This window comes from Trematomus bernacchii, unplaced genomic scaffold (genome assembly GCF_902827165.1).
Source record: "Trematomus bernacchii unplaced genomic scaffold, fTreBer1.1, whole genome shotgun sequence".
NCBI classification, from domain to species: domain Eukaryota; kingdom Metazoa; phylum Chordata; class Actinopteri; order Perciformes; family Nototheniidae; genus Trematomus; species Trematomus bernacchii.
Window position 1 is genome coordinate 11,238,203 of NW_022988050.1, and position 12,500 is coordinate 11,250,702.

Consider the following 12,500-nt stretch of genomic DNA (forward strand, 5'->3'; position numbering starts at 1 on the left):
TCGTTTTTTGTCATATTTGGTGCAAATATTTTGGCCCCAGTGGCCTAATGGACAAGGCACTGGCCTCCTAAGCCAGGGATTGTGGGTTCGAGTCCCATCTGGGGTGATTGCTTTGTATAACTGTGATGCAGGGGTTTAATAAGTGCCAGCTACTCAGAGGTTTTAAAGCACACCCTTCAGTTAAAGTGACCTTGTGCAAGAGGATACATTCTCCAATAGGAACATCTATGTTATCGCATGGAATATACCATGATGTTTCTCCCAAACCTTTCAGGAATGTAGATTTTATTTCGGATATTTCTCTACACAGTATACATCGTCGTTTTTTGTCATATTTGGTGCAAATATCTTTGCCCCAGTGGCCTAATGGACAAGGCACTGGCCTCCTAAGCCAGGGATTGTGAGTTTGAGTCCCATCTGGGGTGATTGCTTTGTATAACTGTGATGCAGGGGTTTAATAAGTGCCAGCTACTCAGAGGTTTTAAAGCACACCCTTCAGTTAAAGTGACCTTGGCTGCGTTTCACTTCTCTTATTTTTCATTTCCTCGCTCCTCGGTCTCGGTCTCACCGGAAGTTGATTTGTCTGCGCCATCTTGAGTAGCGTCCCAATGGCCTTATTTTTGCCGGAGGACCGAGGAGCGAGGAGCGATAATGGAGGAGCTATAATCGAGGAACCACCAGACCATCCTTCGATGAAATCCTCAGACACTCGCCCCGCCCCCTTACTGTGTATCGCTCACTGATTGGACGATGCAGCGCATGCACTGATCTGATGCTTCTTGACATGAGAGCAGTTTCCCAGCGGAGTGAAGAAAACACATGAAACTCACGGGACTCACTCCTCAGTTCATACTGTGTTTTGTTTCAATGCATGCATCATTCAGTTACAAATATGTGATATATCTGAACAACAAAGTGGTCAAAAATGATTTTATTCATTTATTGGAAACATTTTCATGATCGCTTTTTCCGTTTTACATGTTCATTTATTGTCATTTCCATTCAGTCAGTCATTAAGTGCTATTTAACATGTTAATTTGCTACATATCCACACAAACAGACAAAGTGTGCAATCCAATGAATGTTAATCTAACTGGGTTTTGATAGATAACATATCTCTTTTTCTTCTCTCAATTATTTTATTTCTATTGTGCACTCTAATCAATATTAATCCAACTATTGTTCGTTTATACATTTTAAGAATGGCGTTTATCTTTTTTGAGAATGAGTTCTTATTTGATTTGATTTATTTGGGTCTACAACAGATGATACAAATGTTTGTGTCAGTAAATGTGTACTAACAGAGGCGGGGGTGTTTTTGAAAATAACGGGGACAGAGCTGGCTGCTGTCAGACGATCAGCTGTGCAGCGTCATCACAAACGGACGTCGCTTCACGTGACGCTCCGGAGGAAAGGACGTCCCATTGCTCTTAAAACTAATTTCCCTGCTTCTCGTGGTTTCCTTGCGTCTCTCCATGCTTCCCTGGTGGGAGGGACTAGACGCAGGGAAACGACGCAAGTGAGGGACGCAAGGAATCCATTTAACCGAAGTGAAACGCAGCCCTTGTGCAAGAGGATACATTCTCCAATAGGAACATGTATGTTATCGCATGGATTTTACCATGATGTTTCTCCTAAACCTTTCAGGAATGTAGATATTATTTCGGATATTTCTCTACACAGTATACATCGTCGTTTTTTGTCATATTTGGTGCAAATATTGGCCCAGTGGCCTAATGGACTAGGCACTGGCCTCCTAAGCCAGGGATTGTGGGTTCGAGTCCCATCTGGGGTGATTGCTTTGTATAACTGTGATGAAGGGTTTAATGCGTTTCACTTTGTCAATGGTTTGAACTCACAACCTTCATGAAAAATGGCCTTCTGCAAGAGGACACGTTCTCCCATAGGCATGTCTATGGTATTGCCGGGTTTTTACCATGATGTTTCTCCTAGACTTTTGACATATGTAGTTTTTATTTCGGATATTTCTCTACGCAGTACACATCGTCGTTTTTTGTCATATTTGGTGCAAATATTTTGGCCCCAGTGGCCTTATGGACAAGGCACTGGCCTCCTAAGCCAGGGATTGTGGGTTCAAGTCCCATCTGGGGTGATTGCTTTGTATAACTGTGATGAAGGGTTTAATGCGTTTCACTTTGTCAATGGTTTGAACTCACAACCTTCATGAAAAGTGGCCTTCTGCAAGAGGACACAAACTCCCATAGGCATGTCTATGGTATTTCAGGGATTTTACCATGATGTTTCTCCTAAACCTTTCAGGAATGTAGATTTTATTTTGAATATTTCTCTACAAAGTATACATTGGCGTTGTTTGTCATATTTGGTGCAAATATTTTGGCCCCAGTGGCCTAATGGACAAGGCACTGGCCTCCTAAGACAGGGATTGTGGGTTCGAGTCCCATCTGGGGTGATTGCTTTGTATAACTGTGATGCAGGGGTTTAATAAGTGCCAGCTACTCAGAGGTTTTAAAGCACACCCTTCAGTTAAAGTGACCTTGTGCAAGAGGATACATTCTCCAATAGGAACATCTATGTTATCGCATGGATTATACCATAATGTTTCTCCTAAACCTTTCAGGAATGTAGATTTTATTTTGGATATTTCTCTACAAAGTATACATTGGCGTTGTTTGTCATATTTGGTGCAAATATTTTGGCCCCAGTGGCCTAATGGACAAGGCACTGGCCTCCTAAGCCAGTGATTGTGGGTTCGAGTCCCATCTGGGGTGATTGCTTTGTATAACTGTGATGAAGGGTTTAATGCGTTTCACTTTGTCAATGGTTTGAACTCACAACCTTCATGAAAAATGGCCTTCTGCAAGAGGACACGTTCTCCCATAGGCATGTCTATGGTATTGCCGGGTTTTTACCATGATGTTTCTCCTAGACTTTTGACATATGTAGTTTTTATTTCGGATATTTCTCTACGCAGTACACATCGTCGTTTTTTTGTCATATTTGGTGCAAATATTTTGGCCCCAGTGGCCTTATGGACAAGGCACTGGCCTCCTAAGCCAGGGATTGTGGGTTCAAGTCCCATCTGGGGTGATTGCTTTGTATAACTGTGATGAAGGGTTTAATGCGTTTCACTTTGTCAATGGTTTGAACTCACAACCTTCATGAAAAGTGGCCTTCTGCAAGAGGACACAAACTCCCATAGGCATGTCTATGGTATTTCAGGGATTTTACCATGATGTTTCTCCTAAACCTTTCAGGAATGTAGATTTTATTTTGAATATTTCTCTACAAAGTATACATTGGCGTTGTTTGTCATATTTGGTGCAAATATTTTGGCCCCAGTGGCCTAATGGACAAGGCACTGGCCTCCTAAGACAGGGATTGTGGGTTCGAGTCCCATCTGGGGTGATTGCTTTGTATAACTGTGATGCAGGGGTTTAATAAGTGACAGCTACTCAGAGGTTTTAAAGCACACCCTTCAGTTAAAGTGACCTTGTGCAAGAGGATACATTCTCCAATAGGAACATCTATGTTATCGCATGGAATATACCATGATGTTTCTCCTAAACCTTTCAGGAATGTAGATTTTATTTCGGATATTTCTCTACACAGTATACATCGTCGTTTTTCGTCATATTTGGTGCAAATAATTTGGTTCGAGTCTCATCTGGGGTGATTGCTTTGTATAACTGTGATGCAGGGTTTAATGCGTTTCACCTTGTCAATGGTTTGAACTCACACCCTTCTTGAAAAGTGGCCTTCTGCAAGAGGACACAAACTCCCATAGGCATGTCTATGGTATTTCAGGGATTTTACCATGATGTTTCTCCTAAACCTTTCAGGAATGTAGATTTTATTTTGAATATTTCTCTACAAAGTATACATTGGCGTTGTTTGTCATATTTGGTGCAAATATTTTGGCCCCAGTGGCCTAATGGACAAGGCACTGACCTCCTAAGCCAGGGATTGTGGGTTCGAGTCCCATCTGGGGTGATTGCTTTGTATAACTGTGATGCAGGGGTTTAATGCGTTTCACCTTGTCAATGGTTTGAACTCACACCCTTCATGAAAAGTGGCCTTCTGCAAGAGGACACGTTCTCCCATAGGCATGTCTATGGTATTGCCTGGTTTTTACCATGATGTTTCTCCTAGACTTTTGACATATGTAGTTTTTATTTCGGATATTTCTCTACACAGTACACATCGTCGTTTTTTGTCATATTTGGTGAAAATATTTTTGCCCCAGTGGCCTAATGGACAAGGCACTGGCCTCCTAAGCCAGGGATTGTGGGTTCGAGTCCCATCTGGGGTGATTGCTTTGTATAACTGTGATGCAGGGGTTTAGTAAGTGCCAGCTACTCAGAGGTTTTAAAGCACACCCTTCAGTTAAAGTGACCTTGTGCAAGAGGATACATTCTCCAATAGGAACATCTATGTTATCGCATGGAATATACCATGATGTTTCTCCCAAACCTTTCAGGAATGTAGATTATATTTCGGATATTTCTCTACACAGTATACATCGTCGTTTTTTGTCATATTTGGTGCAAATATCTTTGCCCCAGTGGCCTAATGGACAAGGCACTGGCCTCCTAAGCCAGGGATTGTGAGTTCGAGTCCCATCTGGGGTGATTGCTTTGTATAACTGTGATGCAGGGGTTTAATAAGTGCCAGCTACTCAGAGGTTTTAAAGCACACCCTTCAGTTAAAGTGACCTTGGCTGCGTTTCACTTCTCTTATTTTTCATTTCCTCGCTCCTCGGTCTCAGTCTCACCGGAAGTTGATTTGTCTGCACCATCTTGAGTAGCGTCCCAATGGCCTTATTTTTGCCGGAGGACCGAGGAGCGAGGAGCGATAATGGAGGAGCTATAATCGAGGAACCACCAGACCATCCTTCGATGAAATCCTCAGACACTCGCCCCGCCCCCTTACTGTGTATCGCTCACTGATTGGACGATGCAGCGCATGCACTGATCTGATGCTTCTTGACATGAGAGCAGTTTCCCAGCGGAGTGAAGAAAACACATGAAACTCACGGGACTCACTCCTCAGTTCATACTGTGTTTTGTTTCAATGCATGCATCATTCAGTTACAAATATGTGATATATCTGAACAACAAAGTGGTCAAAAATGATTTTATTCATTTATTGGAAACATTTTCATGATCGCTTTTTCCGTTTTACATGTTCATTTATTGTCATTTCCATTCAGTCAGTCATTAAGTGCTATTTAACATGTTAATTTGCTACATATCCACACAAACAGACAAAGTGTGCAATCCAATGAATGTTAATCTAACTGGGTTTTGATAGATAACATATCTCTTTTTCTTCTCTCAATTATTTTATTTCTATTGTGCACTCTAATCAATATTAATCCAACTATTGTTCGTTTATACATTTTAAGAATGGCGTTTATCTTTTTGAGAATGAGTTCTTATTTGATTTGATTTATTTGGGTCTACAACAGATGATACAAATGTTTGTGTCAGTAAATGTGTACTAACAGAGGGCGGGGGTGTTTTTGAAAATAACGGGGACAGAGCTGGCTGCTGTCAGACGATCAGCTGTGCAGCGTCATCACAAACGGACGTCGCTTCACGTGACGCTCCGGAGGAAAGGACGTCCCATTGCTCTTAAAACTAATTTCCCTGCTTCTCGTGGTTTCCTTGCGTCTCTCCATGCTTCCCTGGTGGGAGGGACTAGACGCAGGGAAACGACGCAAGTGAGGGACGCAAGGAATCCATTTAACCGAAGTGAAACGCAGCCCTTGTGCAAGAGGATACATTCTCCAATAGGAACATGTATGTTATCGCATGGATTTTACCATGATGTTTCTCCTAAACCTTTCAGGAATGTAGATATTATTTCGGATATTTCTCTACACAGTATACATCGTCGTTTTTTGTCATATTTGGTGCAAATATTGCCCCAGTGGCCTAATGGACAAGGCACTGGCCTCCTAAGCCAGGGATTGTGGGTTCGAGTCCCATCTGGGGTGATTGCTTTGTATAACTGTGATGAAGGGTTTAATGCGTTTCACTTTGTCAATGGTTTGAACTCACAACCTTCATGAAAAATGGCCTTCTGCAAGAGGACACGTTCTCCCATAGGCATGTCTATGGTATTGCCGGGTTTTTACCATGATGTTTCTCCTAGACTTTTGACATATGTAGTTTTTATTTCGGATATTTCTCTACGCAGTACACATCGTCGTTTTTTGTCATATTTGGTGCAAATATTTTGGCCCCAGTGGCCTTATGGACAAGGCACTGGCCTCCTAAGCCAGGGATTGTGGGTTCAAGTCCCATCTGGGGTGATTGCTTTGTATAACTGTGATGAAGGGTTTAATGCGTTTCACTTTGTCAATGGTTTGAACTCACAACCTTCATGAAAAGTGGCCTTCTGCAAGAGGACACAAACTCCCATAGGCATGTCTATGGTATTTCAGGGATTTTAGCATGATGTTTCTCCTAAACCTTTCAGGAATGTAGATTTTATTTCGGATATTTCTCTACACAGTACACATCGTCGTTTTTTGTCATATTTGGTGCAAATATTTTTGCCCCAGTGGCCTTATGGACAAGGCACTGGCCTCCTAAGCCAGGGATTGTGGGTTCGAGTCCCATCTGGGGTGATTGCTTTGTATAACTGTGATGAAGGGTTTAATGCGTTTCACCTTGTCAATGGTTTGAACTCACACCCTTCTTGAAAAGTGGCCTTCTGCAAGAGGACACATTCTCCCATAGGCTTGTCTATGGTATTGCCTGGTTTTTACCATGATGTTTCTCCTAGACTTTTGACATATGTAGTTTTTATTTCGGATATTTCTCTACACAGTATACATCGTCGTTTTTCGTCATATTTCGTGCAAATAATTTGGTTCGAGTCTCATCTGGGGTGATTGCTTTGTATAACTGTGATGAAGGGTTTAATGCGTTTCACCTTGTCAATGGTTTGAACTCACAACCTTCATGAAAAGTGGCCTTCTGCAAGAGGACACGTTCTCCCATAGGCATGTCTATGGTATTTCAGGGATTTTAGCATGATGTTTCTCCTAAACCTTTCAGGAATGTAGATTTTATTTCGGATATTTCTCTACTCAGTATACATCGTCGTTTTTTGTCATATTTGGTGCAAATATTTTTGCCCCAGTGGCCTTATGGACAAGGCACTGGCCTCCTAAGCCAGGGATTGTGGGTTCGAGTCCCATCTGGGGTGATTGCTTTGTATAACTGTGATGCAGGGGTTTAATGCGTTTCACCTTGTCAATGGTTTGAACTCACACCCTTCTTGAAAAGTGGCCTTCTGCAAGAGGACACAAACTCCCATAGGCATGTCTATGGTATTTCAGGGATTTTACCATGATGTTTCTCCTAGACTTTTGACATATGTAGTTTTTATTTCGGATATTTCTCTACACAGTACACATCGTCGTTTTTTGTCATATTTGGTGAAAATATTTTTGCCCCAGTGGCCTAATGGACAAGGCACTGGCCTCCTAAGCCAGGGATTGTGGGTTCGAGTCCCATCTGGGGTGATTGCTTTGTATAACTGTGATGCAGGGGTTTAATAAGTGCCAGCTACTCAGAGGTTTTAAAGCACACCCTTCAGTTAACGTGACCTTGTGCAAGAGGATACATTCTCCAATAGGAACATCTATGTTATCGCATGGAATATACCATGATGTTTCTCCTAAACCTTTCAGGAATGTAGATTATATTTCGGATATTTCTCTACACAGTATACATCGTCGTTTTTCGTCATATTTGGTGCAAATAATTTGACCCCAATAATTTGGCCCCAGTGGCCTAATGGACAAGGCACTGGCCTCCTAAGCCAGGGATTGTGGGTTCGAGTCCCATCTGGGGTGATTGCTTTGTATAATTGTGATGAAGGGTTTAATGCGTTTCACCTTGTCAATGGTTTGAACTCACAACCTTCATGAAAAGTGGCCTTCTGCAAGAGGACACGTTCTCCCATAGGCATGTCTATGGTATTTCAGGGATTATACCATGATGTTTCTCCTAAACTTTTGACATATGTAGTTTTTATTTGGGATATTTTTCTACAAAGTATACATTGTCCTTTTTCTCATATTTGGATCAGATATCTTTGCCCCAGTGGCCTAATGGACAAGCCAGTGGCCTCATAAGCCAGGGATTGTGGGTTCGAGTCCCATCTGGGGTGATTGCTTTGTATAACTGTGATGCAGGAGTTTAATAAGTGCCAGCTACTCAGAGGTTTTAAAGCACACCCTTCAGTAAAAGTGACATTGTGCAAGAGGATACATTCTCCAATAGGAACATCTATGTTTTGCATTAATTATTCCATAATTTGGTATCCTAAACTTTTGAAATATGTAGTCTTTATTTTGGATATTTTTCTACACAGTATACATTGTCGTTTTTTGTCATATTTAGTGCAAATATTTTTCCCCCAGTGGCCTAATGGACAAGGCACTGGCCTCCTAAGCCAGGGATTGTGCGTTTGAGTCCCATCTGGGGTGATTGCTTTGTATAACTGTGATGCAAGGGTTTAATAAGTGCCAGCTACTCAGAGGTTTTAAAGCACACCCTTCAGTTAAAGTGACCTTGTGCAAGAGGATACATTCTCCAATAGGAACATCTATGTTATCGCATGGATTATACAGGAGCCTCATCTCAATACCCCTCCTTTCCCTCACTCCCGTCCCTTCCTTGCGTCTTACCTCCGCCTCCGTAAGATGCGAGCGAGAGACACGAGGAGGTGACGCGAGGACAGAGGAGTCCTCAGGTATTAATTGGGATGTCCTCGTTCACTCAAACGTCACTCTTAAACGACGTCTGTTAATGATGACATGTGCACAGCTGTATCCCCTCTCATCGGGTTTAACTGAATAACCCTTTAGAACCGGCCCATTTGTTGTTAAATATGTATTTAAATGATGAATCTTTCTCTTGTTAGTCAAGGAATTCAATGTATGATTGTTGGTCCTGCTTTTGTGTTCCGTTGTGGTGTAAAATGTACATTTCAATACAATTATAATTATAATAATGTGAAAGCCTTTACTCTGAACATGTGTGTCCTGTAGATCCCCACATTCACCACAAACCCACATTCAGGACTGCATTTTAAATAATTTAACTTCTCAATATTTTAACACAAAACAAAACAAATAATTGTTATTTATCAAGATCTAGCTTTTATACGCGAGTAGGGAAAACACTTCCGCGTAGTCTGCTCTCGTGTATCCTCCCTTTTGTCTCCTCCCGCACCCCTCCTCCTCCCTCACTCCTCCTCGACTCCTCCGTGTGCATTTCAGCTATTGGGACGTCCTTCAACATGGCGTGTCTTGATCGATTTCCGGGTCAAGTCCCGGAGGACGGGGAGAGAGGAGTCGAGGAGGGGTATTGAGACGAGCCTCATGATGTTTCTCCTAAACCTTTCAAGAATGTAGATTTTATTTCGGATATTTCTCTACTCAGTATACATCGTCGTTTTTTGTCATATTTGGTGCAAATATTTTGGCCCCAGTGGCCTAATGGACAAGGCACTGGCCTCCTAAGCCAGGGATTGTGGGTTCGAGTCCCATCTGGGGTGATTGCTTTGTATAACTGTGATGCAGGGGTTTAATAAGTGCCAGCTACTCAGAGGTTTTAAAGCACACCCTTCAGTTAAAGTGACCTTGTGCAAGAGGATATATTCTCCAATAGGAACATCTATGTTATCGTATGGAATATACCATGATGTTTCTCCTAAACCTTTCAGGAATGTAGATTTTATTTCGGATATTTCTCTACACAGTATACATCGTCGTATTTCGTCATATTTGGTGCAAATAATTTGGCCCCAGTGGCCTAATGGACAAGGCACTGGCCTCCTAAGCCAGGGATTGTGGGTTCGTGTCCCATCTGGGGTGATTGCTTTGTATAACTGTGATGAAGGGTTTAATGCGTTTCACCTTGTCAATGGTTTGAACTCACACCCTTCATGAAAAGTGGCCTTCTGCAAGATGACACATTCTCCCATAGGCATGTCTATGGTATTGCCTGGTTTTTACCATGATATTTCTCCTAGACTTTTGACATATGAAGTTTTTATTTGGGATATTTTTCTACAAAGTATACATTGTCCTTTTTCTCATATTTGGATCAGATATCTTTGCCCCAGTGGCCTAATGGACAAGCCAGTGGCCTCATAAGTCAGGGATTGTGGGTTCGAGTCCCATCTGGGGTGATTGCTTTGTATAACTGTGATGAAGGGTTTAGTGTGTTTCACATTGGGTCCTTCTCAGGTCGATTAAATGGAATACTTGCGTCGTTTCCCTGCGTTTAGTCCCTCCCACCAGGGAAGCATGGAGAGACGCAAGGAAACCACGAGAAGCAGGGAAATTAGTTTTAAGAGCAATGGGACGTCCTTTCCTCCGGAGCGTCACGTGAAGCGACGTCCGTTTGTGATGACGCCGCACAGCTGTTCGTCTGACAGCAGCTCTGTCCCCGTTATTTTCACAAACACCCCCGCCTCGGTTAGTACACATTTACTGACACAAACATTTGTATCATCTGTTGTAGACCCAAATACATCAAATCAAATAAGAACTCATTCTCAAAAAAGATAAACGCCATTCTTAAAATGTATAAACGAACAATAGTTGGATTAATATTGATTAGAGTGCACAATAGAAATAAAATAATTCAGAGAAGAAAAAGAGATATGTTATCTATCAAAACCCAGTTAGATTAACATTCATTAATCATTGGATTGCACACTTTGTTTTTGTGGATATGTAGCAAATTAACATGTTAAATAGCACTTAATGACTGACTGAATGGAAATGACAATAAATGAAAATGTAAAACGAAAAAGCGATCATGAAAATGTTTCCAATAAATGAATAAAATAATTTTTGACCACTTTGTTGTTCAGATATATCACATATTTGTAACTGAATGATGCATTCATTGAAACAAAACACAGTATAAACTGAGGAGTGAGTCCCGTGAGTTTCATGTGTTTTCTTCACTCCGCTGGGAAACTGCTCTCATGTCAAGAAGCATAAGATCAGTGCATGCGCTGCATCGTCCAATCAGTGAGCGATACACAGTAAGGGGGCGGGGAGAGTATCTGAGGATTTCACCGGAGGATGGTCTGGTGGTTCCTCGGTTATCGCTCCTCCCTTATCGCTCCTCGCTCCTCGGTCCTCCGGCAGAAATAAGAGCCATGGGATGCTACTCAAGATGCCGCAGACAAATCAACTTCCGGTGATACCGAGGACCGAGGACCGAGGAAATGAAAATAGTCGACCTGAGAAGGACCCATTGTCAATGGTTTGAACTCACACCCTTCATGAAAAATGGCCTTCTGCAAGAGGACACGTTCTCCCATAGGCATGTCTATTGTATTGCCGGGTTTTTACCATGATGTTTCTCCTAGACTTTTGACATATGTAGATTTATTTTGGATATTTTTCTACTCAGTATACATTGTCGTTTTTTGTCATATTTGTTGAAAAGAATTTGGCCCCAGTGGCCTAATGGACAAGGCATTGGCCTCCTAAGCCAGGGATTGTGGGTTCGAGTCCCATCTGGGGTGATTGCTTTGTATAACTGTGATGAAGGGTTTAATAAGTGCCAGCTACTCAGAGGTTTTAAAGCACACCCTTCAGTTAAAGTGACCTTGTGCAAGAGGATACATTCTCCAATAGGAACATCTATGTTATCGCATGGAATATACCATGATGTTTCTCCTAAACCTTTCAGGAATGTAGATTTTATTTCGGATATTTCTCTACACAGTATACATCGTCGTTTTTCGTCATATTTGGTGCAAATACTTTTGCCCCAGTGGCCTAATGGACAAGGCACTGGCCTCCTAAGCCAGGGATTGTGGGTTCGAGTCCCATCTGGGGTGATTGCTTTGTATAACTGTGATGAATGGTTTAATGCGTTTCACCTTGTCAATGGTTTGAACTCACACCCTTCATGAAAAGTGGCCTTCTGCAAGATGACACTTTCTCCCATAGGCATGTCTATGGTATTGCCTGGTTTTTACCATGATGTTTCTCCTAGACTTTTGACATATGTAGATTTTATTTGGGATATTTTTCTACAAAGTATACATTGTTGTTTTTTGTCAGATTTGGTGAAAAGAGCTTTCCCCCAGTGGCCCATCTGGGGTGATTGCTTTGTATAACTGTGATGAATGGTTTAATGCGTTTCACCTTGTCAATGGTTTGAACTCACAAACTTCATGAAAAATGGCCTTCTGCAAGAGGACACGTTCTCCCATAGGCATGTCTATTGTATTGCCGGGTTTTTACCATGATGTTTCTCCTAGACTTTTGACATATGTAGATTTATTTTGGATATTTTTCTACACAGTATACATCGTCGTTTTTCGTCATATTTGGTGCAAATATTTTTGCCCCAGTGGCCTAATGGACAAGGCACTGGCCTCCTAAGCCAGGGATTGTGGGTTCGAGTCCCATCTGGGGTGATTGCTTTGTATAACTGTGATGAAGGGTTTAATGCGTTTCACCT

At 41.9% G+C, this 12,500-nt stretch overlaps 14 non-coding genes across 14 annotated transcripts; all 14 read left to right on the forward strand.

Annotated features, from left to right (window-relative positions):
• Nucleotides 1-33: 33 nt before the first annotated feature.
• trnar-ccu lies at nucleotides 34-106 on the forward strand. The gene has a single exon. It is a non-coding gene; the product is annotated as a tRNA-Arg (tRNA).
• A 2,571-nt stretch (nucleotides 107-2,677) lies between these two features.
• Nucleotides 2,678-2,750, forward strand: trnar-ccu. The gene has a single exon. It is a non-coding gene; the product is annotated as a tRNA-Arg (tRNA).
• A 1,149-nt stretch (nucleotides 2,751-3,899) lies between these two features.
• Nucleotides 3,900-3,972, forward strand: trnar-ccu. The gene has a single exon. It is a non-coding gene; the product is annotated as a tRNA-Arg (tRNA).
• A 246-nt stretch (nucleotides 3,973-4,218) lies between these two features.
• On the forward strand, nucleotides 4,219-4,291 carry trnar-ccu. Its single transcript has one exon. It is a non-coding gene; the product is annotated as a tRNA-Arg (tRNA).
• A 246-nt stretch (nucleotides 4,292-4,537) lies between these two features.
• Nucleotides 4,538-4,610, forward strand: trnar-ccu. The gene has a single exon. It is a non-coding gene; the product is annotated as a tRNA-Arg (tRNA).
• A 1,297-nt stretch (nucleotides 4,611-5,907) lies between these two features.
• trnar-ccu lies at nucleotides 5,908-5,980 on the forward strand. The gene has a single exon. It is a non-coding gene; the product is annotated as a tRNA-Arg (tRNA).
• Nucleotides 5,981-6,543: 563 nt separating this feature from the next.
• On the forward strand, nucleotides 6,544-6,616 carry trnar-ccu. The gene has a single exon. It is a non-coding gene; the product is annotated as a tRNA-Arg (tRNA).
• Nucleotides 6,617-7,127: 511 nt separating this feature from the next.
• trnar-ccu lies at nucleotides 7,128-7,200 on the forward strand. Its single transcript has one exon. It is a non-coding gene; the product is annotated as a tRNA-Arg (tRNA).
• A 246-nt stretch (nucleotides 7,201-7,446) lies between these two features.
• Nucleotides 7,447-7,519, forward strand: trnar-ccu. Its single transcript has one exon. It is a non-coding gene; the product is annotated as a tRNA-Arg (tRNA).
• Nucleotides 7,520-7,779: 260 nt separating this feature from the next.
• Nucleotides 7,780-7,852, forward strand: trnar-ccu. The gene has a single exon. It is a non-coding gene; the product is annotated as a tRNA-Arg (tRNA).
• Nucleotides 7,853-9,488: 1,636 nt separating this feature from the next.
• trnar-ccu lies at nucleotides 9,489-9,561 on the forward strand. The gene has a single exon. It is a non-coding gene; the product is annotated as a tRNA-Arg (tRNA).
• A 1,919-nt stretch (nucleotides 9,562-11,480) lies between these two features.
• On the forward strand, nucleotides 11,481-11,553 carry trnar-ccu. Its single transcript has one exon. It is a non-coding gene; the product is annotated as a tRNA-Arg (tRNA).
• Nucleotides 11,554-11,798: 245 nt separating this feature from the next.
• Nucleotides 11,799-11,871, forward strand: trnar-ccu. The gene has a single exon. It is a non-coding gene; the product is annotated as a tRNA-Arg (tRNA).
• A 512-nt stretch (nucleotides 11,872-12,383) lies between these two features.
• On the forward strand, nucleotides 12,384-12,456 carry trnar-ccu. The gene has a single exon. It is a non-coding gene; the product is annotated as a tRNA-Arg (tRNA).
• The last annotated feature ends 44 nt before the right edge of the window (nucleotides 12,457-12,500 follow it).